This window comes from Macaca thibetana, chromosome 1 (assembly GCF_024542745.1).
Source record: "Macaca thibetana thibetana isolate TM-01 chromosome 1, ASM2454274v1, whole genome shotgun sequence".
Taxonomy (NCBI): Eukaryota; Metazoa; Chordata; class Mammalia; order Primates; family Cercopithecidae; genus Macaca; species Macaca thibetana.
Window position 1 is genome coordinate 184,946,895 of NC_065578.1, and position 12,413 is coordinate 184,959,307.

Genomic DNA, 12,413 nt, shown 5'->3' on the forward strand with positions numbered 1-12,413 from the left:
CTAAAGTGTTCTCCAATGTAACTGTACAAATTTTCACTCCCACTAGCAATGTAGGAGTTCCCATTGCTCTATATGCTTGACAACTTTAGTATCATCAGATTTTAAATTTTAGCCAATCTGGAGATTGTGTGGGGATATCTTGTGTGTGTGTGTGTGTCTGTGTGTGTGTTTGTCACCCAGGCTGGAGGAGTGCAGTGGCGCAATCTCGGCTCACTGCAGCCTCAGCCTCCTGGGATCAAGCGATTCTCTGCCTCAGCCTCCTGAGTAGCTGGGATTACAGGTGCCTGCCACCATCCTGGCTAATTTTTTTTGTATTTTTAGTAGAGATAGGGTTTCACCATCTTGGCCAGGCTGGTCTTGAACTCCTGACCTCGTGATCCACCTGCCTCGGCCCCCCAAAGTGTTGGGATTACAGGCATGAGCCACCGCGCCTGGCCCCTTTGTTGTGGTTTTAACTTGGGATTCCTTGGTAAGGCTGAGCACCTCTTTAAATGTATACAGCCATTTGGTTATATTCTTTTGTGAAGTGCCTATTAAGTCGCTGCCCATTTTTCTATTGGGTTTTGTCTTTCTTATCAATTTGTCGGGATGCTTGAAATATTCTGGTATAATTTCTTTGTTGGTTTATATAGCTTGACTTTTTGCATTTTCAGTAGTGTCTTTTGATGAACAGAAGTTATTAATATGAATAAACATTATCACCTTTTTCTTCTTTATAATTAGTGCTTTTTTCTATTTGATTTAATAATTACTTCTCTATCCTCAGGTCATGAAGATGCTATAATATATTCTAAAAGTGGTATTATTACTATTTGGTAGTTTACATGTAGGTCTATAATTTAGATGGAATTCATTTTTATGTAAATTGTTAAGAAATAATCCACTTCCACTTTATTTTTCCATATGGATCTCCAGATGAGCCAGGATCATTTATTGAAAAGACCTTAATTTCCCCACCACTCTGCAGTGTCAATTTTATCATAAGTAAAATGTACATATAGGCACAGGTCTGTTTCTGGACTCTTTACTCTGTTTCATTGGTCTATTTCTAACACTAATACCACTTTGTCTCAATTAATATAGTTTTACAAAAAGCCTTAATAGCTGACAGAGCAAGTGCTCCTAAATTATGTTTCTAAAAGAGTTTTTGGCTATCCTAATATATACAAATATATAGATAGCTAGAGAGAGAGAGAGAGAGAAAGACAGACAGACAGGGTCTTGCTCTGTCACCCAGGCTGGAGTGCAGGGGTGTGATCACAGCTCACTGCAATCTAGAATTCCTGGCTCAAGTGATCCTCCCTGCTTCAGTCTCCCAAGTAGCTGGGACCACAGGCATGTGCCACTACGTCCAGCTAATTTTCAATTTTTTTGTAGAGATGGGGTCTCATCATGTTGCCCAGGCATCATAAGATTTTTAAAATTGGAATTGCATTGAATCTATAAAGGAATTTAGGGTAAAAGTTAACACCACAAAAACCAGTTTTCCAACTCCAGAAGCATGGTATATATCTACTTTCAATTATTCTTAAATTTCTCCTAATAAAGCTTTATAGTTTACTTTTTAGATGTTTTACACATCTTTTAAATGATTTACTCCTAGGTTATTGACATTTTGTTACTGTAAACAGTATTTTTAAAAATTCGCTTTCAGTTTATTGTTGATCTATAGAAATGCAATTAGGTTTTGTTTCTGGATCTTGTTATCTAGCAACTTGCTAAACTCAATGCCTGTAAAGTTTTTAATGGATTTTCTAAACAATCACATCACTTGTAAAGTTTCTAATTTTCCAGTCCTTACATATTTTCTTGCCTTACTGTATTGATTGAGACCTTTACTACAATGTGGAATAGCAAGGGTGATAACGGACATCCTAGCCTTGGTCCTCATCTAAAAGGGAAAGCTTTTCACCATTACACATATTTGTTGAGGGGTTTTTGTACATATCACTAATCAGAGTAAAGAAATTCTTTTCTATTGTTGTTTGGCTAAGAGTTCTTATGAATAGTTGTTAAATTTTATTAAATGTCGTTTTTGCTCAATTGAGATGATTGTAAGATTTTTCTCCTTTAGTTCATTAATGGTAAACTATTCTAACTTTCTAATATTAAATCTACTTTGCATTTGTGTTATAAAGCCAATTTTAGTCATAATGTATTATTCCATTTGCTAATATTTTGTTTAGGATTTCTGGAACTATATTAATGAGTAATACTCTCTGTAATTGTCCTTTCATGATGTATCATTGCTAGGTGGTATAAAAGTAGGTGATGTGTATAGTCTCTTTTACTGAAAAAATTTTGTAATCTGAAAATGTATCTTTTTTTTTTTTGACAGGGCTTCATTTTTGTCACCCAAGCTGGAGTGCAGTGGCACAATCTTGGTTCACACTGTAGCCTTGACCTCCTAGGCTCCAGTGAACCACCCACCTCAGCCTCCTGAGTAGCTAGGACTACAGGCATAAGCCAACACACCCTTGTATAATTCTCTACCCTCAGGGCCTGGAATCTGTAATATGATGGGACAACCACGCCACTAGATTAGGTTATATTTTATGGCCAAGGTGATGGTACAGTCACTATCATGATTACAGTTGTGTTACACTGGATTACATCATAGCCAAAAAATTAGTACTGAAGAGTTGGGCATTGCTATAAAGATACCTTAAAATACGGAAGAAGCTTTGGAATTGGGTTAACTGGTAGAAGCTGGAAGAGTGTGGAGGGTTCAGAAGAAGACAGGAAGATGAGGAAAGTTTGGAACTCTCTAGAGACTGGTTAAATGGTTGTGACCAAAATGCTGATAGTGATATAAACAGTGAAGTCCAGGCTGAAGAAGTCTCAGATGGAGATGAGGAACTTACTGGGTACTGGAGCTAAGGTCACTTTTGTTATACATTAGCAAAGAACCTGGGGGCCTTCTGCCCCTGCTCTAGGGATCTATGGAACTTTGAACTTGAGCATGATGATTTAGTGTATCTGGCAGAAGAAATTTCTAAGCATCAAAGTAATCAAGATGTGGCCTGGTTGCTTCTAACAACCTATGCTCATATGCATGAGCAAAGACATGACGTAAAACTGGAACTTATATTTAAAAGGGAAATGGAGAGTAAAAGCTTGAAACATTTGCAGCCTGGCCATGTGGTAGAAGAGAAAAGCTCATTTTCAGGGGAGGAATTCAAGCAGGTTGCAGAAATTTGCATAAGTAAAAAGGAGCAAAGTACTAATGGCCAAGACACTAGGGAAAAGGCCTTGAGGGCATTTCTAAGACCTTGGTGGCAGCCCCTCCCATCACAGGCTTGTAAGCCTAAGAGAACAAAATGGTTCTGTGGGTCAGGCCCAGGGCCTGCTGCCCCAGGCAGCCTCAGGACACTGCTCTCTGTGTCCCAGCTGTCTAACTCCAGCCATGGCTCAAAGGGACCCAGGTACAGCTCAGGCTGCTGCTTCAGATAGTACAAGCTGAAAGCCTTAAATACATGGTGTTAAGCCTGTGGGTACACAGAGTTCAAGAGCTGAGGGTTGGGAGCCTGTGCCTAGATTTCAGAGAATGTATGGAAAAGCCTGGATGTCCAGGCAGAAGCCTAATGCTGGGGCAGAGCTCTCATGGAGAACCTCTACTAGGGCAGTGCAGAGGACAAATGTGGGGTTGGAGCCACTACAGTGAATCCCCACTGGGGTGCTACCTAGTGGAGCTGTAAGAAGAACCATCCTACAGACTCTGGAATGGTAGAGCCAGCAACAACTTATACCCTGCACCTGGAAAAACTGCCAGCACTCAACAACAGCCCATGAGAACAGCACAGGAGCTGACCCCTGAAAGGCCATAGGAGTGGATTGCCCAAGGCCTTAGGAGTCCATCTCTCACATCAGTGTGTCCTGGATGTAGGAAATAGAGTCAAAGATTATTTTGGAGCCTTAAGATTAAATTCTTCTCCCATTTGCCCCAAGAATACTTGTTGGCAGAGCCTGCAGTTTCACCATTTACCCCAAGATAACTTTGCCATGAAATATCTCATTTTTATTATTATTTTCATATTGCTCTAGTATATCAACTTTGAAAACAAAAGACATCATTCTATTTATAGCATTCTGTTTTTAGTACTGGTATTTCCATTTACAAAATATAGTAATTCTCGATTGCTAAAAATGTCAAATCCTAGAAAACGTAGCATTCCTATGTGTGATGTTAACGTCATTCTGCAACAGTTGTTGGCCAAAGATTCGTTTGATGAATTCAATTTTTCTGAAATAGACAATTCTGATGATTGAGATGATTCTGATGTTAGTTCTATTTAGAACTAACTCCAAGAACAGTTTTTATATTTTGTTTTCACATTGAAAATCAGTCAGATTTGCTTCAGCCTCAAAGAGTATGTTTATGCAAAATTAAATGAGCGCTGGCAGCGAGCTGCACTTCTTGTTTTCTAAATGGGAAAAGGGTTAATGGCTGCTCCGCTGGGTTTCAGACTTGTATGGGGCCTGTAGCCCCTTTCTTTTGGCCAATTTCTCCCTTTTGGAATGGGAGTATTTACCCAATGCCTATACTTTCATCGTATCTTGGAAGTAACTAACTTGTGTTTGATTATACAGGCTCATAGGCAAAAGGGACTACTAGCCTTCTCTAAGACTCTGGGCTTTGGACTTTTGAGTTAATACTGGAACGAGTCAAGACTTCAAGGATTGTTGGGAAGGCATGACTGTATTTTGAAATGTGAGAAGAACATGAGATTTGGGAGGGGCCAAGGGTGGAATGATATGGTTCGGATCTGTGTCCTTGCCCAAATCTCATGTCAAATTATAATCTCCAATGCGGGAAGTGGAGCCTGGTGGGAGGTGACTGGGTCATGGGGACAGTTTTTCATGGTTTAACACCATGCCACCTTGGTCCTGTCATCAGGATAGTGAGTTCTCATAAGATCTGGTTGTTTAAAAGTGTGTAGCACCTCCCCAACCCAAGTCTTGCTCCTGCCTACATGTAAGAAGCCTGATCTCGTTTTGCCTTCTGTCATGAATAAAAGCTCCCTGAAACTTCCCCAGAAGCAGATTCTGCCATGCTTCCTGTACAGCCTGCAGAACTATGAGCCAATTAAACCTCTTTTCTTTATAAATTACCCAGTCTCAGGTAATTCTTTTTAGCCATGCAAGAATGAACTCATACATCCAATCAGAGTAAGAGTCTCTCACTGGCTTTGAAGAAGTAAGTGCCAAGTAGTGAGGGGGCCATGGAAATGGGACATAACAGTGGCCTCTAGAAGCTGGGAGTGACTCCTTGCCAACAGCAAGGCAAAAAACAGGGATCTCAGCCCTACCACTGCAAGAAACTGAATTCTGCTGACAACCTGAACAAGTTTGAAAGAGGACTCTGAGCTCCAGATGCGAACGTGGTCTGACTGATATGTTTGTTTTGGCCCTGAGCAGAGAACTAGCTGCATTCTGCCTAGACTTCTGATGTATAGAAACTGAAATAGGCTGGGAGTCGTGGCTCACACCTGTAATCCCAGCCCTTTGGGAGGCCAAGATGGGAGGACTGTTTGAGGCCAGGAGTTTAAGACCAGTTTGGGCAAGATAGCAAGACCCCATCTCTACAAAAAAAATTTTTTTTAATTAGCCAGGTGTAGTCTTGTGTACCTATAGTCCCAGCTACTCAGAAGGCTGAGAGGTGGAAGGATCACTTGAGTCAAGGGGTTTGAGGTTACAATGAGCTATGATCAGTTGGGCCACTGCACTCCACCCTGGTTGACAGAGAAAGACCCTGTCTCAAGAGAAAAAGAGAAAGAAAGAAAAAAAGAACAGTGTACAAATAACATACATACAGGTCAATATGTTTTCACAAATGGAATTCATGCTAGTAACCAGCATCTGAACCAGAAAACACCACCACTACAGAACATTACCACCAGCCAGAGGCCTCTCTTATATATATCCTTGGCAGTCATTACCCCCATATGGATAATCACTATCCTGATTTCCATCACCCTAGATCAGTTTGAACTCTATATAAATGGAATCACTCAGTGAGTATTATTTTGAGACTTTTCATGCTCAACATACATTTGTAAGATTCATGCATTCTGTCACATGAAGTAGTGGTTTGTTCTTTTTCATTGCTGTATAGAATTCCATTTTATAAGCAAACCACAATTTATTCATTCTACTGCTGATGAGCATTTGGGTAGTTTCAAATTTTTAGCTGTTATAAATAGTGCTGTTATAAGCATTTTTGTACAGGTCTTCTGATGAACCTAGGTATACATTTCGATTGGGTACATAAATAGGAGTGTAATTGCTGGGTCACTAAGCATTGTTCAGCTTTAGGAGATACTGTCAAATAGCTGTTCAAAGTAATTGTACAAGTTTACACTCCCGTCAATATGGTATGAAAACTACTTTTGTTCCAGATACTTATCAACATTGGGTATTTTCTTTTTTCTCATTTCAGATATTTTGATGGGTATGTAATCCTATTTTGGTTTAAATTTGCATTTCCCTGATGACTAACAATAGCTGCACACCTTGTCATATACTAAATGGTAATCTGGATTGCCTCTTTTGTAAAATGAGCATTCCAGTCTTGCTTTTTTCTCACTGATGTGTAGGAGTCAGTTATATATTATGATCAAACGTTAAAATTTAAAACTTTATTTTTTCAGACTATCAGAGAAAATGTAACATAAGCAACATCTGAACTAAATCTGAAGAGCCTTAAGACAGTTTCTATTCTCCCGTAATACAGGTTTGATAGGGGGAAAGAGAAACAAAAATTCTACCTTTAAATATTTAATCCAAGAACAAAGTAAAATGAAAATGGGTTTCATGACACTGACCCTGGGAGAAACCTACTGGGAAGCTGTCATAAATCACAGCACTTTACAGCAATAGTCACACTCTTCAAGCTCACTATTTCTTGATAATTAAGATTTTACTGTTAAATACATTTTGCAGTTTGTTCACAGTAAGATAGTTTCTGAGAAAAACAGGTAAATCATTGTTTGGATATTCCTTTTAAAAAAGACCAGATCAAAGCCTGGCTTCTAGTTTTAAACACTCTTCCATTAAAAAAAATCAAATGAAACCAAAATAAAATAGTGTCACAAGTGTTGGACTAAACAGTTCTACTGAGGCACTGGGGACAAATAGCTATACTTCCAATAGACTTCTACCTTTTGTATTACAATAAATTTCCTCTGCCTAGTACATTTTGATCTTGTATAAGCTAAAAAATATTTCCAAGGGAGACTAGTTTTCATTCCTTGTAATGATAGCAGTAACTCCTAGGGTTTCTTCTTTATACTACATTTTTGGTTAATAAAAATGGTCTATACCATTTCTCAGAGATGAGAAGGGAATGGTAAGGGCTTTAGTTGATTTTTAAAAGCTACTTTAAAAAATTATCTTTAAAAGTTGATCATTAATCATTTTCCAAGTGCTGTTTTTTAATAATAGGGGAAGGAAATAAATAAAACTAAACATACTAAAAGCATATTTCAAAATTTTAGCAATTATACCCAGGCAAGTAAATGATGCTACTCATATAATAGCGTATTTATTGTTTCAGGAAACTACAGTGACATTTCACTGGACTTCAGGTGGAGGAAAAATGCTTCAAGGAAAACGTCAGGATGTATATAGCGATTTCTTTTCCCTTCCTTCTTTCTTTCTTTTTTTTTTTTTTTCTTCAAGGTTTTGCTCTGTCACCCAGGCTGGAGTACAGTGATGTGACCATAGCTCACTGCAGTCTTGATTCCTGGGCTCAAGCAATCCTCTCACCTCAGCCTTCTCAGTAGCTGGGACTAGAGGTGCATGCCACCCCGTCTGGCCGATTTTTAAATTTTCTGTAGAGAGGAAGTCTCGCTGTGTTGCCAGGCCTGGCCTCAAACAATCCTACTGATTCAGCCTCCCAAAGTGTTGAGATTACAGGTGTGAGCCACCAAACCTGGCTGATGTAGCAAATTATATGAAAGATAAAATATTTTAATTAATAAAAAAATCTCCTTAAATTTCAGCTGTACAAGAGAGATTCACAAATAAAGCAGACCAAATTCTGTGTGAAGAAATTCCTCTACCACATGTTGAAAGCATTTAAATAATCTATTTCCCCTTTGAGTGATTAGTTTCCCATACTTTGAGAAAATGCTGATAAGAAATATTCTATAACCATACTGGACACACTCTTAGAAATGAGCTCTTGGTACACAGAAGATGATTATCCTTCCCTGTTAATAGACTTATCACATTTTCCCTTGTCCTTTGACTGAATAAACTCAATTCTATGTACTCACACAAGCTAGATTTTTGGTGGCTCTTCTTGCACTCATTTTGACAAATCACTTCTCTTTTTTATTTCATTTTACTTATTTACTTGAAACTTCATATTCCAGGTATTCCTGGAAAGAAGAGCGATTGAAGTAGGGACTCAGACATCTTATCTTCTCCTATCTGACTCGAGAAGCACACACAACCCAATTGAAGTATTTCAGCAAAAAAGTTACAAACCAGAATCTTAAAAACGGAAAGAATACCCATTTTCCTAATCTTCATATAAACTAAAGGTAGTATTTATGAATAGTTACACAACAGTGCTGTTATAACATTTTTCAAAGGTACTCCGTAATCTCTGGAATTGGATTCAGGACATCAGTTAGCAACTTGTTTAACAGGCTAGCTATCCTAGGCAACACCTGATCCTGAACGACACCTGCTTTATTCCAGCAGCTCAAGTTGCTTACTTTCCAAGATCTGACATTAGAAAGAGGAAGCAGAACCAGCTATCTTCTCTTCTTCTAAGAACAGGTCTGCACAAACCTAAACTAATTTTCCAAGGTGCTTTTCAGCAACTCATTTACTCAAAAAATATTGCAAACCTGAGAATGACAGAAATGTGGAGTTCTATAGAGTCATATTATTAACAGGATCTCCTCAATGGTTCCCTCTTCATGTGCTTGAGCTAATAGTATTTCCAATTCAGCTTCATGACACGGTTTGAGTAGGGGCAAGGGGGTACCAGAGAGGACAAAGGCCTTCATCTGAATTTTAATCACTGACTTAGTAAGTCTCTCTTACTTGTCAAGTATGTACAAAGAAAGTATTCTGAGTGGCATTGCTTAAGGCTTCCAAACACAAGCTGAGATCATACCCACAATTAAATGTGGAATTTTGATAGATGGAATTCCTATCAGCACTTAAAAATAACCCCGGCTAAAAGAGAATTCATATTGCTGAGTCATGACTCATTTTCTTGAATCATTGTTCACTAGGAACAACAGGACAAAAATGTTTGCTTCTGATTCTGCACGTAAGAATCAGTTATTTTAAGAAAGTTTATGCAACTCAAATATAAGAATCCGGTGAACCTTATTTCACAATACAGCAGTCACCTCCTTCTCACTAAAACTGATATACAGGGAACTGAAAACAAGAATGATCATGAACAACCACTAGGGAGCGTGAAAGAACAGAAGAGAACAAAAAGAGTCTGTAACAAACACTTTTTCTCTTTAGAGACTGCAGAAGGTCAAGACTGGAGCAGAAGGGGAAACACAACCATGTTGTTTACATAAAAGGATTCTCAGAGTCTTGGGTGGATAACTGGGTAACTTTCATGAGTAAAAGAATTAACTTAACAGCTCAGAACAATTTATATGTCCAGCTTCAAGTCCCTGCCCCTGGCCCCTATCTTTTGCCTTCATTTTTCTTTGAAGATATTCCATTCTTGGGGATTTAACTGGGATACATAACATAGAATTATGCCCAAGAGGTAGAAAGAAATTGCAACAGCAAAGAGAGCAGTTTCTTTCAATGAGTCAAAAGTCTTGATCAACTATAGCCAAATCTTTTTCAGAAAATGTTGTCATTATATAGTAGAGCTCTTTACCTTCTTTGAAAATTTAATATACAAACAATATTTATATATAGATTGTTCATGGGAAAAATTTTAAAAGCAGTATCAAGGAGAAAATCATGAATAGTGAAAATAGGTCTGCCTTCAAGAAAACACTGGTCAAAAGAAAATTATTTCACATACATATGAGAGTTTCTTTTTCATGCCACTTATATTTCACTCTACTCACTCTATTCCCATTTAGAATTTGTCTTCATTTAAGGTGATGGGTATCCCAAGTATACTGATGTGATCTTTCCAAATTGTGTAAATGTATTAAATTATCAAATGAATCCCATAACTATCTACATGTATTATACACCAATAAAAACTTGTTTAAAAATAAAATTTGTCTTTAGCCACAAAGTGGGCACCTTTTTATTTTATTTTATTTTTAACACGGAAAGCATAAACCTGCATAATCTGACATTTGTTTTCAGAATTAAAAAAGAAGTGAATTTCCTTTGACTATTTTTCTCTTTGTAGTGCATGGTAGTGAGTTTTATCATGATTAGCTTGGTTAATAAAATAGTTTCTTTTAACTTAGATCAGTAAAATACCAGCAATAGATTAATGACTTCTGATCATTTCTGGCATCAGAAAATATACTCAGGTCAAAGGCCCATTTTACTCTCTCATTCTATCATATAATATACACACACAACATAATATACATAGATATATCATGGCAGTCTTTTCACATATTAAAAGCAGGATAAAAGCTGAGAGAAGAATCTAAGCTTTGTGTAATACAACATGAATACTGTTAAGTTGGATACAGCATTATGTCCTTATTCTCACAGCCATGGGTCCTCTTAAAAACAGTGTGCTTAAATAATGGATTCTCCAGTAAGACAAACAGTTTCTTCTTTCCTACTGGGTGGAGAATTCACTTGGTAATTTGGTTTCCGATATAGCCGAGAGGAGTAAGGAAACTATTCCTTATAACTTACTGCCCATCCTACACAGACTTGTAAATCAGAACTGCACTTACGTAGACCCAGCCAAAAACTGGAATGAGCAGGTCAGGCTTTAATACAAAAGGACAACATCCCTTTACTGTGCTTATAGCGAAATCAAGCTAACTTGTTCCCAGGAGTTGTAAAGAGCCATGACAGATTCTGTTGACAGTGGCTATCTTTACTATTTAGCTCACTAGAATAGTGTGGCCTCTCATCCCCACAATGGTTTCCAGAAAAATGGAAAGGGCAGCAACCTTTTTTAGGGACTAAATGAAAATGTATGAAGACAGATGTTCCCTGTCTGTTGTGGCTCTCAAATCTCTTCACTTAAATTATCCTCTAACACATAATTCAAGAGGTGAAATAACAGAAGATCCTTATAAGCAGAGAGAAACAGAAATTGACTTTGGATAAGGAAGCAATGGGTCAAAATAGTTGGATGATTTAAAAATATTATCTCATATTTTTCTTTGAGTAAACATAAGAAAGGCAGTGAATATAATTTGCTTTCAGTAAAATAGACACATTACAAAAATAGATATTTGCATACAGAAAAAAGTTTACTAACATTTACACAGAAAACTGACAAGTCCTAAAGTCTTTTAAAAAATTAAAAGCAGCATAATTAAATAAAAGCAGCATACAAACTATAGTAATTTTCCTTCACTGAAAGCCATTTTTTCCTCTTGATAAATATTTTGTTATATGTTTTTGGTTTTCGTCAAGAGTATGTATCAACAGTGATTTGACGACATCTATTCTCAATACCTCCTCCCCATAAGATTTCAATCTAGGTTTATGATATACCTGGTCTATTTAGGCAATAATTCATTGTACCTGAGGCTAGCAGATGTAGTATAGGTAAAATATAAGTCTGTATATAATTGGTTCTATGAAAAACACGTTAAACTCAGAATAAGGAGATCTGGGTTTTCATTTCAATTCTGTTCCTAATTCTGACCTTGCGCAAGTACCTTAGACCACAAAATTTTCATTGAAAATGGAGAGACTAGACTATAGATAATCTCCAAGTCTCTTTCAGATTTAACTTTCAATAAGTCAATAAACTTTTTTACTTGTCATCTTGGCAGAGGATATTAAAAGCCTACCTTGGGCAAAAGTAACAAAGTTTTCTTTCGAATGCTCTTACTGCTGTCTATCGATCAAACCTGTTGAACTTTTGAATGACACAGATTGATTATGTGTTACTGAGGTTCAAGCAAGGCTGTTAACATCTTGTTGATGGTCAATACATTCTGTCTCACTCAGAGAGAAATGAGCTTTACCTGTTCCCAGGTATCTTTATATTTCATAAAGAATTTTAGGAAAGATACAGAATAAGGATCCATTTCATATTATTAACAGAACAAGTACATGCTGCAGTGTTAATATTTTGCTGTGGTCATTATTCTTTTAATTTATCTGAGTTTATTAGATGGCTATTCTTGTGCTGGATTTTGTACTGGAATGCTAACAGACAGCTTCCACACAGTATTTCTGTGAACTCAAGGCAATAAAAACCAACCTATTTTTTTAAAGCCAATAATCATAAAGGTAAATAGTCACTGCATTTG

At 37.3% G+C, this 12,413-nt stretch overlaps 1 protein-coding gene across 8 annotated transcripts in view; it reads right to left on the minus strand.

Annotated features, from left to right (window-relative positions):
* RASAL2 (RAS protein activator like 2) overlaps positions 1–12,413 on the minus strand; it is a 368,857-nt gene that overhangs the window by 121,127 nt on the left and 235,317 nt on the right. The window lies entirely within an intron of this gene.